This window comes from Anguilla anguilla, chromosome 6 (genome assembly GCF_013347855.1).
Source record: "Anguilla anguilla isolate fAngAng1 chromosome 6, fAngAng1.pri, whole genome shotgun sequence".
In the NCBI taxonomy this organism is placed as follows: Eukaryota; Metazoa; Chordata; class Actinopteri; order Anguilliformes; family Anguillidae; genus Anguilla; species Anguilla anguilla.
In genome coordinates, this window is record NC_049206.1 from 33,413,616 (window position 1) to 33,430,031 (window position 16,416).

Below are 16,416 nucleotides of genomic sequence, written 5' to 3' on the forward strand. Positions count from 1 at the left end.
CAAGCAAGGAAGCTGGTGGAACCCTATTGTATCTGTTAGGATTATTATTATTATTATTATTATTATTTTTCTCCGTAAAAGTGTCTGAGGCTCAGCAACCGTAAGTTGTAAACCAACCAAATCTGGTAGGTGGGTTCCTATGGCCCCCCACTACTCAGGCACTACAAATCACCTATGTTGGCCAGATGGTGGCGCTATAACAAAGGGTCATGTTTAAAAGGTCATAACTCCCACACCGTAAGTCAGATCGACACATGTGCTCTACAACTAGGTAGCTGTTTCGTAGGTGACTTAGTTAATGCACTCGTCTTAAATATTGCTTGTATTTTTGCATAGACTGCGTTGTTGCTGTTCTTGTTTGTGTTAGTGTTAATCAGTTTAACCTACAGGGTCCAAGTTGAACTATGCAGTTGTTCCCTGCACTTGGAACGGTACGTCTCTCTCGGGTTTTTGAAACACTTGTTCCTGATTATGATTATACACTTTGTTGTACGTCGCTCTGGATAAGACCCCAAATGCCTGTAATGTAATGTAATATTCCGTAGCAGCAAGATAAACCCGACATTAGCCCTAAAATACGCCAATACAGCAGTGAAAACGCTGCTCACTGAATAACGAAATAAACGAGACAAAGTTTTTTTAAATAATACCATGTCATTCTACAGTCAATATCTTGGACCAATATCTTCCCCCTGGCACACTGGCTAATTTTTGAAATATATTTAATATATTTTTCTGTTGTTTAGTGTTGTAACACTATAGGCCTATGCTTATTAATATGCTGAACAGGCTTCAACTTAAAGGTTGTTAATAAACCTGGTTTTTAATAAACCGTGAATTCGAAAATGAGGTCAACCCTTGTGGACATTACGTTTTTGATCTATTAAGGTAATTTCAGTATTGTTAGGTACCGAGTATTGAATCAGTATCGTGTATTGTGATACAAAACCCTGGTATCGGTATCAAAGTCAAAATTTTGGTATCATGACAACACTAGTGTGACGCCTTTTTTAGTTGTGGCATGGAATCGCTGCAGCTGTACATACACGCCGGGCCATCTAAGTGTTACGACATGCCATCTAAGTGTTATGACATAGTAAAGGCTTTTACGGGTAGCGGACTAAGTCATCCGACAGCGTCTCTTAGCACAAAATTGGCCATAAGTCATGAATATTTTATACAATCATCATGATATTCAGTAGATAAATTGGGTGAAGGTATATGATCATGAGGACAAAGCCATTTTAAAATTGCTCCATGGTGCCAATGCTTGGACCCCTCCCAACGCCGCTTGCGGGTTTACTAGGTGGTTGCTCTGGTGTTCTAGGCAGTTGTTAGGGTGTTGCTTTGTGGTTGCTATGGAGTTCTTGGCGGTTGCTAGGGTGTTGCTAGGTCATTGCTAGGGTATTCTATATGGTTGCTATGGAGTTCTAGGCGGTTGTTAGGGTGTTGCTAGGTGGTTGCTATGGAGTTGTGGGCCGTTGCTAGGGTGTTGCTATGGGGTCCAAGGCAGTTGCTATGAGTTTTAGGTGGCTGCCAGGGTGTTACTAGGTGGTTGCTATGGAGTTCTAGGCAGCTGCCAGGGTGTTGCTAGGTGGTTGCAAGGGTATTCTAGGTGGTTGCTAGGGTGTTGCTAGGTGATTGCTATGGAGTTATAGGCGGTTTCTAAGGTGTTGCTAGGTGGTTGCTATGGTCTTCTACGTGTTTGCTAGGGTGTTGCTAAGCGATTGATATGGAGTTTTAGGCGGTTGCTAGGGTGTTGCTAGGTGGTTACTATGGAGTTCTAGGTGGTTGCTGTGTCTTTACACAGTCCAATGAGGCATCCCACAACACTCTACCACATACGGTTCAAAAGTTATGAAATATTTAAGATCAGCCAATCAGGAAAGGGTGTGGGGCTAATCTTCACCAATGAACAAAGGACTCTCTACCAAGTCCAAGGAGGCATCCCACAATTTTGAGATATCTGCAACTGCTTCGACATGGTACAACATGGTAGTGCCCTCTTCATGCCCAGTCCGTTTCAAGTCCCTAGATTATTGTTGTAAAAAGTTATAAGCACTGGGAGGGGTCCAAGCATTGGCACCATCGCACCCTCTATGGAGCGATTTTAAAATGGCTTTGTCCTCATGATCATATACCTTCACCCAACGTATCTACTGAATATCATGATGATTGTATAAAAAATTGATGACTTATGGCCAATTTTGTGCTAAGAGACGCTGTCGGATGACAGTTGCGTCGCCATGGATGTGTCCTGGCCGCTTCCCATAAAGACCTTTACTATGTTGTAACACTTAGATGGCATGTCGTAACACTTAGATGGCCCAGCCTGTATGTACAGCTGCAGCGCTTCCATGCCGCAACTGTGTCACACTAGTGTTGTCATGGTACCAAAATTTTGACTTTGATACCGATACCAGGTTTAGTATCACGATACTCGATACTGAAGCAATATTGATTCAATAATCGGTACCTAATGATACTGAAATGACCTTAATAGATCAGAAACGTAATCTCCACAAGGGTTGACCTCATTTTCGAATTCACGGTTTATTAAAAACCAGGTTTATTAACAACCTTTAAGTTGAAGCCTGTTCAACATATTAATAAGCATAGGCCTATAGTGTTACAACACTAAACAGTAGAAAAATATATTAAATATATTTCAAAAAATTAACAATTGTAAACTAAATTATCTTTAAACAGGTCTTTCACTTTTAAATAGATCTAAAAACAGCATATTTTAATAACAATACAGCATCTTCCTATAATAAAATATTTACAAATTAGAACACCTATTGCTACTGAAGTCAACTGAGTGGAAGCTTGCGCTGTATCAGCGAAGAGAATGCACAAGCACAGGTCACCTCACTTGGCAACCTTAGTTACTACTGCCATCTAGCGAAGATTCTGACAAATCCTTTCAATCAGTAATGCAGTAATGCAATTTTCCCTGGCTTTTACATTTAACTCAAAACTACCGAACGTCGGAATATTCTAATACCGAACCGTTTCTTTTTTTTTTTTTTTAAAGTACAGAGAAAGTGCTGAAGTTTTGGTATACCGTGCAACACTACGTCAGACACATATTCCAATCCATTGCTCAGCTTAGCAGAGAATGCACATTTAAGAGCGCCACAGAGACAGATAGAACAATAACACATAAATACACATTTCAAATAATAAATACGCCACTGAGAAAAAACAAAACAAAAGACGAAATATTAACTCGCGACCTGCGTGCTGCGCGCAGAGTAGCCTACCGTATTATTTATTTAGACATTGGCAGATAAGAAAAATTTCAGTTACGCTGACCTATAAAACGCTATTCCAAAAGCAAAATCAGACATGTTATACATCGTTAGAAAGCTTATACTCTCACCTACTGAATAAATGAACTGTCAATCAAACCAAATTGTACTAAAAAGGGCGACAACGCTGTAAGCAACAGGTGTGGTATTACGCACAGCTATTTTTGAAGGTAGCCTACTCAGGGATCACAAATGCACGTATATTTCACAAATGGATTGTCCAAGACAATATATGACCACTCAGCCTCAAAAGGAACATCTCTATGCGTAAAACCAGTGGTAAGATTGTATATTTATGTTTAGTCCCAGATATTGACTGTAGAATGACATGGTATAATTTAACAAGAAAATTTGTCTCGTTTTTTTCGTTATTCAGTGAGCAGCATGTTCACTGCTATTGGCATATTTTAGGGCTAACGTCGGGTTTATCTTGTTGCTACGGAATATTACATTACATTGCATTACAGGCATTTGGCAGACGCTCTTATCCAGAGCGACGTACAACAAAGTGTATAATCATAATCAGGAACAAGTGTGTCGAAAACCCTAGAGAGAAGTACCGTTCCAAGTGCAGAGAAAAACCACATAGTTCAACTTGGACCCTGTAGGTTAAACTTATTAACGCTAACACAAACAAGAACAGCAACAACGCAGTCTTCAATACAATACAAGCAATACAAGCAATAGTTAAGACAAGTGCATTATCTAAGTCACCTACGAAACAGCTACCTAGTTACAACCCTAAACTTACAGTGAATTTCGAGATTAAATTGAGAATACGATTTCTCTCAGCATAATGACGGATTTAAAGACTAAACAAACTCACCCGATATTGTCTTCAAATGGATCCATGCCAAAGAAAAGTATTCATCCTCTCAAAAAGCTTTTACTAACAAACCTTTAATAGCCTAGCATGCACTCTGGCTGGCACTGTCTTCCATTGCTTCTCTGACGTTCAGACCCTCCCCTCACTGATAAAAACTAGACCCTACGGTGTCGGATTACTTGCGTCGCCATGGATGTCGCTTGCTGTAAAGTAGTTTACTAGATGTCGTAACACTTAGATTTGGAGCTCCAGCTGTTCCGCACCCCACCAAATAAAAAAGTCCACATGGCGGACAAACAATATGGCGGACATAGGTGGTCCCAAAAGCAAAGTTGTAGAGCACGTTCAGATGCATAGGTCCATGAAGTTTTGGGTTGATATAACCTACGGTGTGAGAGTTATGGCCTATTACGCATGACCCTCTGTTATAGCGCCACCATCGGGCTGACATAGGTGATTTTTAGTGCCTGAGTAGTGGGGGGCCATAGGAACCCACCTGCCAAATTTGGTTGCTCTAGGACGTATGGTTGCTGAGCCTCAGACACTTTTAGTGGAAAAAATAAGAATAATAATAATAATCCTAACAAATCCTAACAATAGGGTTCCACCAGCTTCGCTGCTTGGACCCCTAATAATCCTAACCGATACAATAGGGTTCCACCAGCTTCGCTGTTTGGACACCTAAATATAGCTGCAAGCAGCAATGCGGGGCCCTACGAATATGTCCAATCCGGGTAAAAGCAAGGCGAAGGAGAAAAGAGTCCAAGCGGCATAGATTTCAGGATTTTGGACAAACTACATTCCCGTGCGTGAGACAATCCAACTTCCGGTTCATGAGAAACATTACTTCGAAACATGAATGTGAATTAGAACAAAGTGCTAACTTTGTCATGCCACAAATCATGCAATTTTTAACCAAATGACTTGTCCATATCACCCTTGATGGAGAGAATACCCAAGAGTGCACATGTGCGATGGTGATGGAATCAGGTAAAGCGTTCATGAGATGATGAGTTTTAAAGCGTTATATTAGCATTAGCTTCCCGCCAAAATTTCAAATGCCTGTAATTTCCTTGTTTTTTGAGATATCTACAACTGCGTCGACATGGTAGTGCCCTCTTCATGCCCAGTCCGTTTCAAGTCCCTCGATTATTGTTTTAAAAGTTATAAGCACTTGAAATTTGCATTATATTAGCATTAGCATTAGCTTCCAGCCAAAATTTCAAATGCCTGTAATTTCCTTTGTAAAAAGTTTCAAATGGCTATTTAGATTTATGATGACACTATTTTTATTTGAAAACTGCTACTTTTCACTACTGTAAAAATTGCTTCAGTTTTTTTTCTAATTCCAATTACTATTACTGGATGGTAATTAAACATTTTAATTAGAGCTGCTAGCATTATCAGTGTATCCTTGTGGCACCTTGAAGCTGAAGGAACAAGTTGTTCACTGTAAAAAGCAGTGGGATGTTTGCGCGCTAGTTTTTAGGTCTGAAAAGACCTTTAAGATCAACATTAAATTTCTAACCCATTTGTCCAATTTTACCGTAGTTAAACATTAATATTTTCTAATTTCTTTATATCTCTAAATGGGTACTATCTGTGATTTTCATGGTTACATTGATTTGTTATTTTTACTTTTCCCATTGTTGCTTTTCTTGGATAATTATGTAGGTTAGTTTACAACAAAATAAAACTGCATATTGAATCGCCTAAAGTAATACACTAGACAAGGCTTCCCACAGTTCCAACAAGTAACATTTGGATTAAGTCTGGTTTCTCTGCCCAGTTTTGGGACCACCTGCAATGGCGCACTTGTGGCAACCATTTAATTTGATGGGATGTATCTATTTGAAGCTCTAGTGGCTAATTTAAGTTCTTCCCTTAACCGCTCCACTATAAGGTTAGAATCACCTAATTGTTTCTCTAAGCATTTTATCCGCTCATGTAAACTATTTGTATATGCTTTTATTTCTTCAAGCATTGTTGTATCTCTAGATTTATTTTCCTTTCTTCCTTCTCTCCTCTTTTCCTCTATCTTACTCCACTGTTCCGAAGAGCCATCTGTCACCATCTTTATATAGTTATTATAATTATAGGTTTATAATATAAAACAATACTTATTGCACAATTAATATATGTATGTCTCTAAAATATAAAACAATATTTTTTCTGGGCCCACAAGACTAAAACAACCAATAAACATCACACTTTGACAAACAACACATAACAATTTTACACTAACCAGAACAACATAAAGACAGACACACTATATGAAAACAAACACAAACACAACACAAAAATGACACAGCTTTTTGCAATAAGACTTTTAGAATTATTTCCCTAACATGAATACACGGTATCAATATATGCCCCTGACTGTAATTGTCAATAAGACTTTTGTATAGCGTTCCCTAAAATTGTCCCTTTCCTACCACTTTTCCTATCACGCGTAATTCAGGGTATCAGTACGCAATCATGAATACAGGTTCCCCTGACTATTGACCTTTTCGCAGCGGATTTCCTGTGGAAGACGTCTCCTCTCTACAGTTACTCTCTACACGTCCTGTTACTAAGGTCCATTACGTATTTGGTTACCGGTTACTAAAGGCCGGTTACGTATGTGGGCACCCGTTACTAAGGTCCGTTACATACTTATTTGACTAGCTAAACCTAGCTAAACTCTATTTATTATTTCCCTATAGGCCTCTTCTGTCCCAGACAGGTCTTTAATTCTTATCTCTTTACTCTTATCTTTTTACTCATTCTTATTTCTTTACTCACTCTTTATTTTCTTTACTTTCTTTTGTACTCTTTATTTTCTTTATTTTATTTTCTTTATTCTCACAACACCTCTTTAAACACACTCTACAACAAACTCACCCAGGAGTCCGTCACTCGAATCTGGCCAGGGTTGGGGCTGACGGAATACGGGTAACTCCTGTTGGGAATCTTTTCCCGTGTGGAACCAAGTTGAGAAGGGTGAAGTAACACACTGAGGACCTCTTTCCAATGAAAAGATTTTTACTACGATGCGCAAAGGGAGAATCGCCACGGTGCCACAACAAGCGTTCCATAGGAATCTCAACGAGACAGTCACAAGTGAGGGTTTTAAGTACTGTTGAGAGATGTGGTTATTGCCATGTGTAAATGTTCCCAGGAAGGAATATACATTCCAACAGACTTCCCGGGGAAACCCAAATGGCCTGCTGCCGGTGATACCCCTTTGATCTGTGGCTATTGTATATCCTTACAAACAGTGATTGAACTGTATTTGTGGCCATTTGCCTCTAACAATGGGAAGCAGCTACAGAGTGTGAGTGTGGGAAGTCACAGAGTGTGAGTGTGGGAATGTGTGTTCAGATGAGGTTAAGACGCAGGAAGGAACTGAATTGTTCAAACCTATCATTCCTTATCACAGACTTTTTATTAAAAAGGGCTTACCTTTTACAAAAGTTGGTCGACCACTAAAAGGAGAAACACCGCACTCCGTCGGCTCCCTTGCGCGCCTCCCTCGAGGTTGTTAGACTCCTGGCTGGCTCGCCAAATTTTGTGGAGGAAAACCTCCTCTTAGGTTCGATGGGTGAGTCGGCGATGTAAGAAGAAAGACTAGAAATACTCTTCTAATACTCTTCTAATAATCTTTTATTTTCTTCTTATCTTTTTATTTCACATAGGCCTATGGGAGGTCTCCATAAAGACACACAGAAAGCTCCCTCTACCATGATGTATCTTCCCTCTAAAACAACCTATCCCAGCCTAGGTCACACCAGCTAGTTTAACAATAACTATTACATAATTTTCAATTTAAAAAAATGACAGATATTTCACCACACACACTTACAGAGGTATGTATATGACTTGAATAACAAGTTCTCACGATTAACAATTGTTTAATCTTTCGGTTCCAAAGTACATGCACTTTAAATGCATTCAGTACATGCTGTAATCCAAATGAAATATTTAACTCATATACAAACACACCAGCATGTTCTAACAGAATATGTGTATATTATAACTGTTGCTGTTATTAATGTGATTTTCATTTATTCATTTTAATAGAGTATAATCTATACTAGATATAAAAAAATAGTTATTTCTAGGTCTGTGTGTCCTTTCTCTTCTCTTGCAACTCACAGGTCTTCTGCACAAGACTGTTTCCCAACATTTTTACCTACAAAATTCCAATAAGTAAATGTTTACAATTTTCCTCCTGCAACTGGGATTCAAAGATTCTCCAGATCGTATGCATCAGTGTACAAAGAGGCCACAGTCTTTCCTTAGTTACAAATTCGTAGACATAACATAGAACACCTGCTGTTCTTCATCGACCTTCACATAATCACATACATTTAATTATATTCTTGATCAATGCAATCTTTAATAAGAACTTTTTTTTAAAACATTAAAAGCCTATAGGAGAAACATACTTCCACACCGGAAATACATTTTTCGATTGTCCTCTCTAGATTCAGTGCTGTTCTGGTGCTGTTGCTTTGGTGTGAATCTGTGAGATAACCACGCCCCATTCATTTGAATATAACAGATGTAAATAAAAAGAGCTGAAATAAATAAATGTGGAATTATGAAATAAAAGTCCCCTTTTATTTCATTTTGAAAGAAAAACCTATATATTTATTTATTTATTTATTTAACTATATTGACTCATTTATATATTTATATGAACATTTATTTATATATTTCTGTATTTATTGCATCATTTATTGCGGGCACGGTGGCATAGTGGTTAGAACTGTTGCCTCGCAAGAAGGAGGTTCTGGGTTCGAATCCAACCGGATCCTCTCTGCGTGGAGTTTGCATGTTCTCCTTGTGTTCGTGTGGGTTTACTCCGGTATCCTCCCACACTCAAAGACATGCATGTTAGGTACACTCCTGCAGTTGCCCTTCACCAAGGCACTGGCCTCAGAACTGGAGTTGGTCCCTGGGCGCTGCACTGTGGCTGCCCACTGCTCCTAAGTAACTAGGATGGGTCAAATGCAGAGGACAAATTACCCCACGGGGTTCAATAAAAAGTATATCTTATCTATTTTACCTTATCATTTATTTATTTCAGGATTTATTTCATAGCCATATTTATTTGTTTCATAGACATATTTATTTATGTATTTATTTATTTAATATTGACTTAAATGGCATTCCATAATATAGGCGATAAGGGATTCATTAACCTTTGAAATCATTGCACACGTGAAAACACGTTTTCTTTGACCACTGCCCAGTGGCAGAGCTTGAGTATTAGGACAGCGGGTGCGGAACCAATTTAGGGAGCCGCTATGACTTGTGTAGCCCCCTCAGTAATCTCAAGCACAAGGGTTCTTTAATTCAACTGGCAGTTTATTCCGATTGCACCAATCATGGATTCATCCAGAATCACCATGCCATGAGAATTTAAAGAACACAAAAAAATAAACATCTTGCAATGCATTTTGTATTCTTAGTTCTTTCTTACAGATTACTCTTGACTTTAAATGAAATTTGCATAGACCCTTTCATATAAATATTTATACATGAAATGTGCAATATTTAGCTTAAGAAATGAAATATGAAAGGACCAGGGTTGGAGACCACAGACCTAAACACATAATACACCTTGTAAAAATGATAGAAACACTTCAAAACATACCTCATTGGCTGCTTATATAGAAGGGAGGATGGTATGGCTTGAAATCTTCGTGTTTTCCCTGCAATTACATTTTAATTCCCTTTATAACTTGTGTTGGAGTTATACATGTTTCTGGCAAAAAGCACACAGCTTAACTTTCCCGCAACGAGGGAAAAACTGAGACTAAAGAGGGCAGCACGCGAGAATCAAAGCCACAGCCCCTCACTTCCTATTTCCGATGACATTAACTCAATATTATTAATTTAAACATCACAAATAAGAACATATATACAAAATGACAGTTAGAATATTTAAATAAAAGGTAGTGTACATTACATAAATTAAGACGACCAATTAAAATAATTTTTAAAGGGTTAAAGAATTGTGTTTCTTCCTGTGAGTGTGTGGGTGTGAGTGTGCATGTGTGTGTGTGCGTGTGTCAATTAAAGGAATAGTTCACATATTATTTATTCCCCACTCCCACCAAATCACTTGTGATTTCTTAATGTAAAACTTGTGGAAATAAAGTATTGGTGTAACTGGCATCTAACTATGGCTAACACAAATAGAGTAGGAGGCTGACGCTCTTTCATTCTGCTTCCAGTAAGGTGACTGTCTTCTGGATGGGCCTTTCTAGGTAGGTGAGCTTGGCGATGCGTTTTTCCCTTCTCATCCAGGGTTGAGTCACTGATCAGCAACTTGAATCTTCTCACTTGACCATCCTTCATGGTGCAGAATCGTCTTGTAGAATGACAATATCATTGACTTTCGCATTTCTTCGGTTCTTGCTCCATTTCTGCCTGTGTTGGAGATTTAGGAGGTACTCCTTCTTCCATCGTGTCCAGAAGTCATTGGCTAAGAATTGCACCTTGCGCCATCTCTTGCGTAGCTAAGGATATTCTTTGACGAACTGTCCCGGTGGTGGTGAGATAATCTTTGACTTCATTGTCAAGATGTGATTTGGCGTGAGAGGCACTGGACCTGACGGATCATTCAGATGTTCTGTGGTTAATGGCCTACTGTTCACAATCGCCATGGCTTCATATAGAAGGTTCGCAGGGAGGCGCGCTATCGAGTCTTCTGCCAGACTGATCAAGAATGGACGTCAAGACACTTCTTATAGTACGTATTTGCCTCTCCTAGAGTCCACCCATGACGAACTCACATCCTAAATCCTTCAGTTGTTCTTGATCCATCTCCTTAAATGTGTAAAGAAACTCACATTAACTGTATTATAAGTGTTGGCGTTATTCCCATGAGACTGCGCACGGACTGTGGAACAGAGAATGGGACAATATAGCCGCCATCCAGTGCACTCTTTGCCATCACCACAGAGATTACTATGCTGATGCCAGAAGCCATATGTTTGGGTCTTCTATGAGTAACCAGTGCATAGAGTCCTGGTGGTCAATATTCAGAAAACAAAGGTATGTAACTAAATAGTGTATATTTCGTCATATTTTCTCTTAACATACTTTGCTTATAGCGGGGTTTCATAAAAAATCATTGAATGCCTATTACCCTCCCTGTTAGAAAATATTAAAAGATGAAATATACACTGTTTAGTTACATATTCCTACCTTTGTTTTCTGAAAATTGACCACCAGGACTCTATGCGCTGGTAAACCTACGATGTGTGCGCGACAAGGTTCCCCGTGGGTTCCGTTCACGAAGCATTCGCATTACTGTCTCCCTTTTAACACAGAGGCCATGTTTCTGCTTCAAAGTCAACCACATAGTAGTTCTGTATCCAAATGTCTGTCCAGGTCTGTGCAGCTATAATAAGATGGCCCTTCTGATGTCACTTGTTGAAGAGTAGCCGCCCTGCCTCCTCAGTCCTAATTCTTCAAGCTTGCTTTCAGGGTTCCACGGAACATTTTAATGTCATGTTATGTTGAAAGCATATCGAGAACTAGAAGAGTGCACTCAGTAGAGTGCAGATCTCTGCCAGGCGTGTTAGCTTTGCTGATGCAACAACAGAGGCTACACAATCAATGCAACCAGACAAATATAATTACAAGTTTTTACCATATGCCACTGGAAATCCCAAAAATGCAGATTCAGTGACGCTAAAGGTGGTGACATGTTAGCTAATTTGATTCATATCAGCCACGGTGTGTTAGACAGAGCTAACATTGTAGTCCGGCACTTTCGTTTCAAATCTGGACAGGACCAATTCCAAAAGACCAGCGATGTAAAATATCAATTTGAACATGAAAATGCCAACAAAATAATTGCCACAGATTCAAACATTAGCGTACCGCGTTAGATGGCAGATTTTGATTCCATTTTAACGTTGAAATTGACATTTAACATCACATGGTCTTTCATTCCAAACGGAAGCAGTTGTTGATCACTTGCGGCCCCTACCGGCCGGTTAGGAGGAGTGCGGAGTTAGCACAATGTATTTTGAAGGACAATGATGGAAATTAATTCAAATAAAATACTTGTCGTTGACCGATTTGCAAGATATTTGAGAATTCAGGTCCTTGGCCTGCTGTCAGCATGCATAACAAGTATTAGGCTGATCGGCCCAGTAGTAGGCTATGCAAGATTAGCTGCGGACAGATACACAAAACACACGCACACACACGACCAAACGCATAATCCCCTCCAGGCTCTCGCCTGGCGGAGATAATTACATCATATGAATGTCCTTTGTTAAAATATTCGCTGATGATTTCAATCTCCTCTTCCATCCTTTCAAACTCAGTTTAAAATTCGTGCAAGGACACTGCTGAGAGTAGTACACAAGAAAAACAGGAAATTACATTGAACTGACTTGGGTTCTGTCCAATCACAAAGAAGTGTTGTCCCACCTTTTCCGTAATCTGAAATGTCGCTGTGTTTTCTCAAATGTCGTTGTGTTTTGTGAAATGTCGTTGCGTTTTCTGAAATGTTGTTGTGTTTTGTGAAATGTCGTTGTGTTTTGTGAAATGTCGTTGTGTTTTGTGAAATGTCGTTGTGTTTTGTGAAATGTCGTTGTGTTTTGTGAAATGTCGTTGTTTTGTTAAATGTCGTTATGTTTTCTGAAAAGTCGTTGTGTTTTCTGAAATGTTGTGTTTTCTGAAATGTCGTTGTGTTTTGTGAAATGTCGTTGTGTTTTGTGAAATGTTGTCTTTTGTGAAATGTTGTTTTCTGAAATGTTGTGTTTTCTGAAATGTCGTTGTGTTTTCTGAAATGTTGTGTTTTGTGAAATGTTGTTGTGTTTTGTGAAATGTTGTTGTTGTGTTTTCTAAAATGTCGTTGTGTTTTGAAAAATGTCGTGTTTTGTGCAATGTGTTTTCTGAAATGTCGTTGTGTTTTGACCCCGTAGGAATGCCTATAAATGAAATATGATCCAATGGTATATGGATTCTAGGGTGCAGCAGTGCAGTCACACCTACAAATGTGTAAAATGCAGGAAGTTTCGAAGATGCACTGAAGGACAGCAGACCTTCCAGAAGAACGTATGGAGAGAACCCCTCCCTTCACATACTGCGAAATTAACTGCTTTGGACCTTTCAACGTCAAGGACCGGAGTAGGGAGTTGAAGCGTTATGGGCTTACTACTTACCTGCATTTGCTCCAGAGCGGTACATTTTGAGATGCTTGATGACTTGACCACTGATGCTTTCATCAATGCCCTGCGCTCATTCATTGCTATTCGTGGAACAGTTCGTCAAATACGATGTGATCAAGGCACCAACTTCGTCTGTGCAAGACGTGAGTTTCTTGACGCATTTAACGCAATTAAGGAGATGGATCAAGAACAACTGAAGGATTTAGGATGTGAGTTCCTCATGGGTGGAATCTAGGAGAGGCAAATACGTACTATAAGAAGTGTCTTGACGTCCATTCTTGATCAGTCTGGCAGAAGACTCGATAGCGCGCCTCCCTGCGAACCTTCTATATGAAGCCATGGCAATTGTGAACAGTAGGCCATTAACCACAGAACATCTGAATGATCCGTCAGGTCCAGTGCCTCTCACGCCAAATCACATCTTGACAATGAAGTCAAAGATTATCTCACCACCACCGGGACAGTTCGTCAACGAAGATCTTTAGCTATGCAAGAGATGGCGCAAGGTGCAATTCTTTTGTGTTTTGTGAAATGTCGTTGTGTTTTGACCCTCAGGGCCACCGTACATTCCTCATCCTTGGTGCTGTATTTTCTTGTGATGGTGCTTGATGAGCAATTCTGACAAATGACTATATCTTGGGAGGATAGATGGATGCTTCAGATGTGTATGAAGGGTAGCATGTGCTAAGTGACCTCTCACCCTGAGGATGCCTTGTTCATCAATGAATGGACTCAACTTATGCAACTTGTTTGCCTTATCTTTGGTTTTCCACTCTTTTTGCTGCTTGAGGCTTCTGTATTTCCTTGGGCCTCCTTAACACATCACTTGAGTCTGTCTATAGCTTTCACCACTCTTGTCCAGTCAGAAAACTTGCGGAGGCGATCTAACAATGACCTTTCTTCCTTTGTCTGGTTACTATGGACCTGGGCCCACCGTAGCCCTGGGTCATTTCTTGCGATCTCTCCCACCTTGACTTCTACGTTGGGAAGTTCCTTCTGCTAAAGGAAGTCTGGGCCTGTGAACCAGTTGGAAGCCACAAGTCTCTCTGCTGTGAGTCCTCTGGAAGCGTGACCAGCAGGATTCTCTTCAGAGGCCACGTATCTTCATTGATCAGGATCTGTGCTTTGCTTGATGCGTAGAATGAGGTTCGCTACAAAAATGTGGAATATTCTGGCCTCATTGTTCATGTAGCCAAGGATGACCTTCGAGTCTCTCCAGAAGTATTCCTGTAGACCTTCTAACTCTAGCGCTTTTTTGAGCATGTCACTTATCCGTACAGCTATCACTGCTGCTGAAAGCTCCAGTCGTAGTATAGTCTGAACCTTGGTAGAAGCAACTCTGGACTTCCCCATAACTAAGGCGCAATGAACTTCTCCTGTTGCACTGACTGCTGAGGTATGAGCAGTTCCATATGAGCCAGGTGATGAAGTTGCACCAAACAGGTGGACTTTCATCCAATATACTGAAGGTTTAGACTCCAGATCTTCATTCTCCCACCACAGAAATCCTAGATAGTCTTGATCTTCTACTTTCACATGGAACTGGTGGAACATGTCGCACATGATTGCCACTGGACCCTTTCGGAAATGACAAAGGACACCCACTAAGGAGTCAACTCTGGACCTGTCAGGAGATAGTCATTCAAAGATGTATGTTGAAACTTTGCTGAACATTCAAAAGACAACACATATTTTTCCAGGCTTTTGTGGGTACTACACCCCATGGTGTGGGATGTAGCAAGCTGAGTGGTTGTTAATCTCTTCCTCTGAGGCCTTCTCTGCATCACCACGGGCTATGATCTAGTCCATGAAGGCAGTGTAGTCTTTGTAGTACTGTTTGTCTCTCTTAAGTCTTCTTTCCAGGCACTTGAGACGGTGAACAGCACACAGCCTGTTGTTTGGCAGGTTAGGACTTTCTTCCTTAAATGGCAGCGGCATCTCATAATGCCCATTGCCCCTTTGTTTGATGCCTTCATCCATTTTTGACAAGAAATGGAGATCTTCTTGAGAGATCTGTCCAACCTTTGTTGCTCTCTCATTGAAGTATGATTCCAGTGCCTTGATGATGTCTGTTAGCGTGACTATCTCTTTAATCTGCGTTCTCGAGACATAGAGTACCTCATTTGTGAGGTTGAATGAGGGTTTACAACCTGGCATGCCTTGCTTCACAATGACCTGGTGGCTTATTTCAATGGCATCGCCATAGTCAAAACGTGGGCTACCATAGCTGACTACACTCCAGCCTAGGTCTGTTTCCTGGCCAAATGGCTCATTTTCTTTACCAGGCACAACTTCTCTTGGAAAGAGAGCATGAGGACAGTTGTATCCAATCAGGAGGCCAACATCACAACTCTGTTGAGGAGCAATCTCATCTGCGATGTGGTCAAGGTGAGGCCATGCCCTTGCAGTCTCTGGCATGGGAATATGATCTCTGTTTGCAGGAATGAACTCTTGTGAATAGGTTGCTGGCAGAGGGATTTTCTTGTTTGAGTAAAATCCTCTAATTTGTAGACCAGTCAGCTTCCAACAGGGTACTATTATGTTTCTTGAAGCCATTGTAGAGCGCTTCAATTGCACTGGTTTCTTGTACCGAGAGCTTCTGCTGTCTCTTCAAGGATGAAGGTAGTGTCGCTCTGTGTGTCAAGGACCGAGTACACAAGAACTTCACAATCTGGCTCACTTATGGTTTCTGCCCGTGGCGGATGGGTTCCCCCTCTGAGTCCGGTTCTGCTCAAGGTTTCTTCCTGTTATCAGTCAGGGAGTTTTTCCTTACCACTGTTGCCCTCGGCTTACTCTTTGGGGGCTGGTTCTCTGTAAAGCTGCTTTGTGACAAAGCTCCTTTGTTAAAAGCGCTATACAAATAAAATTGATTGATTGATTGCTTGATTATGGTTGACACCCATACTGGTATGATTGGTGTTCTTAGTGCCCTGTATGACTCTATTTGAGCTTGCCTCACTTGACGCTCTTGTCCCTCTATCTTGTGGGGACTGCGTTTTCCTCTCCTTTGGCTTCTCTCTTTCTCTTGACCTTTCTGGCTTTGATGACTCCCTTTCCTTTGTGCGGTCTTCGTGTAGACAAGTTGGGGACT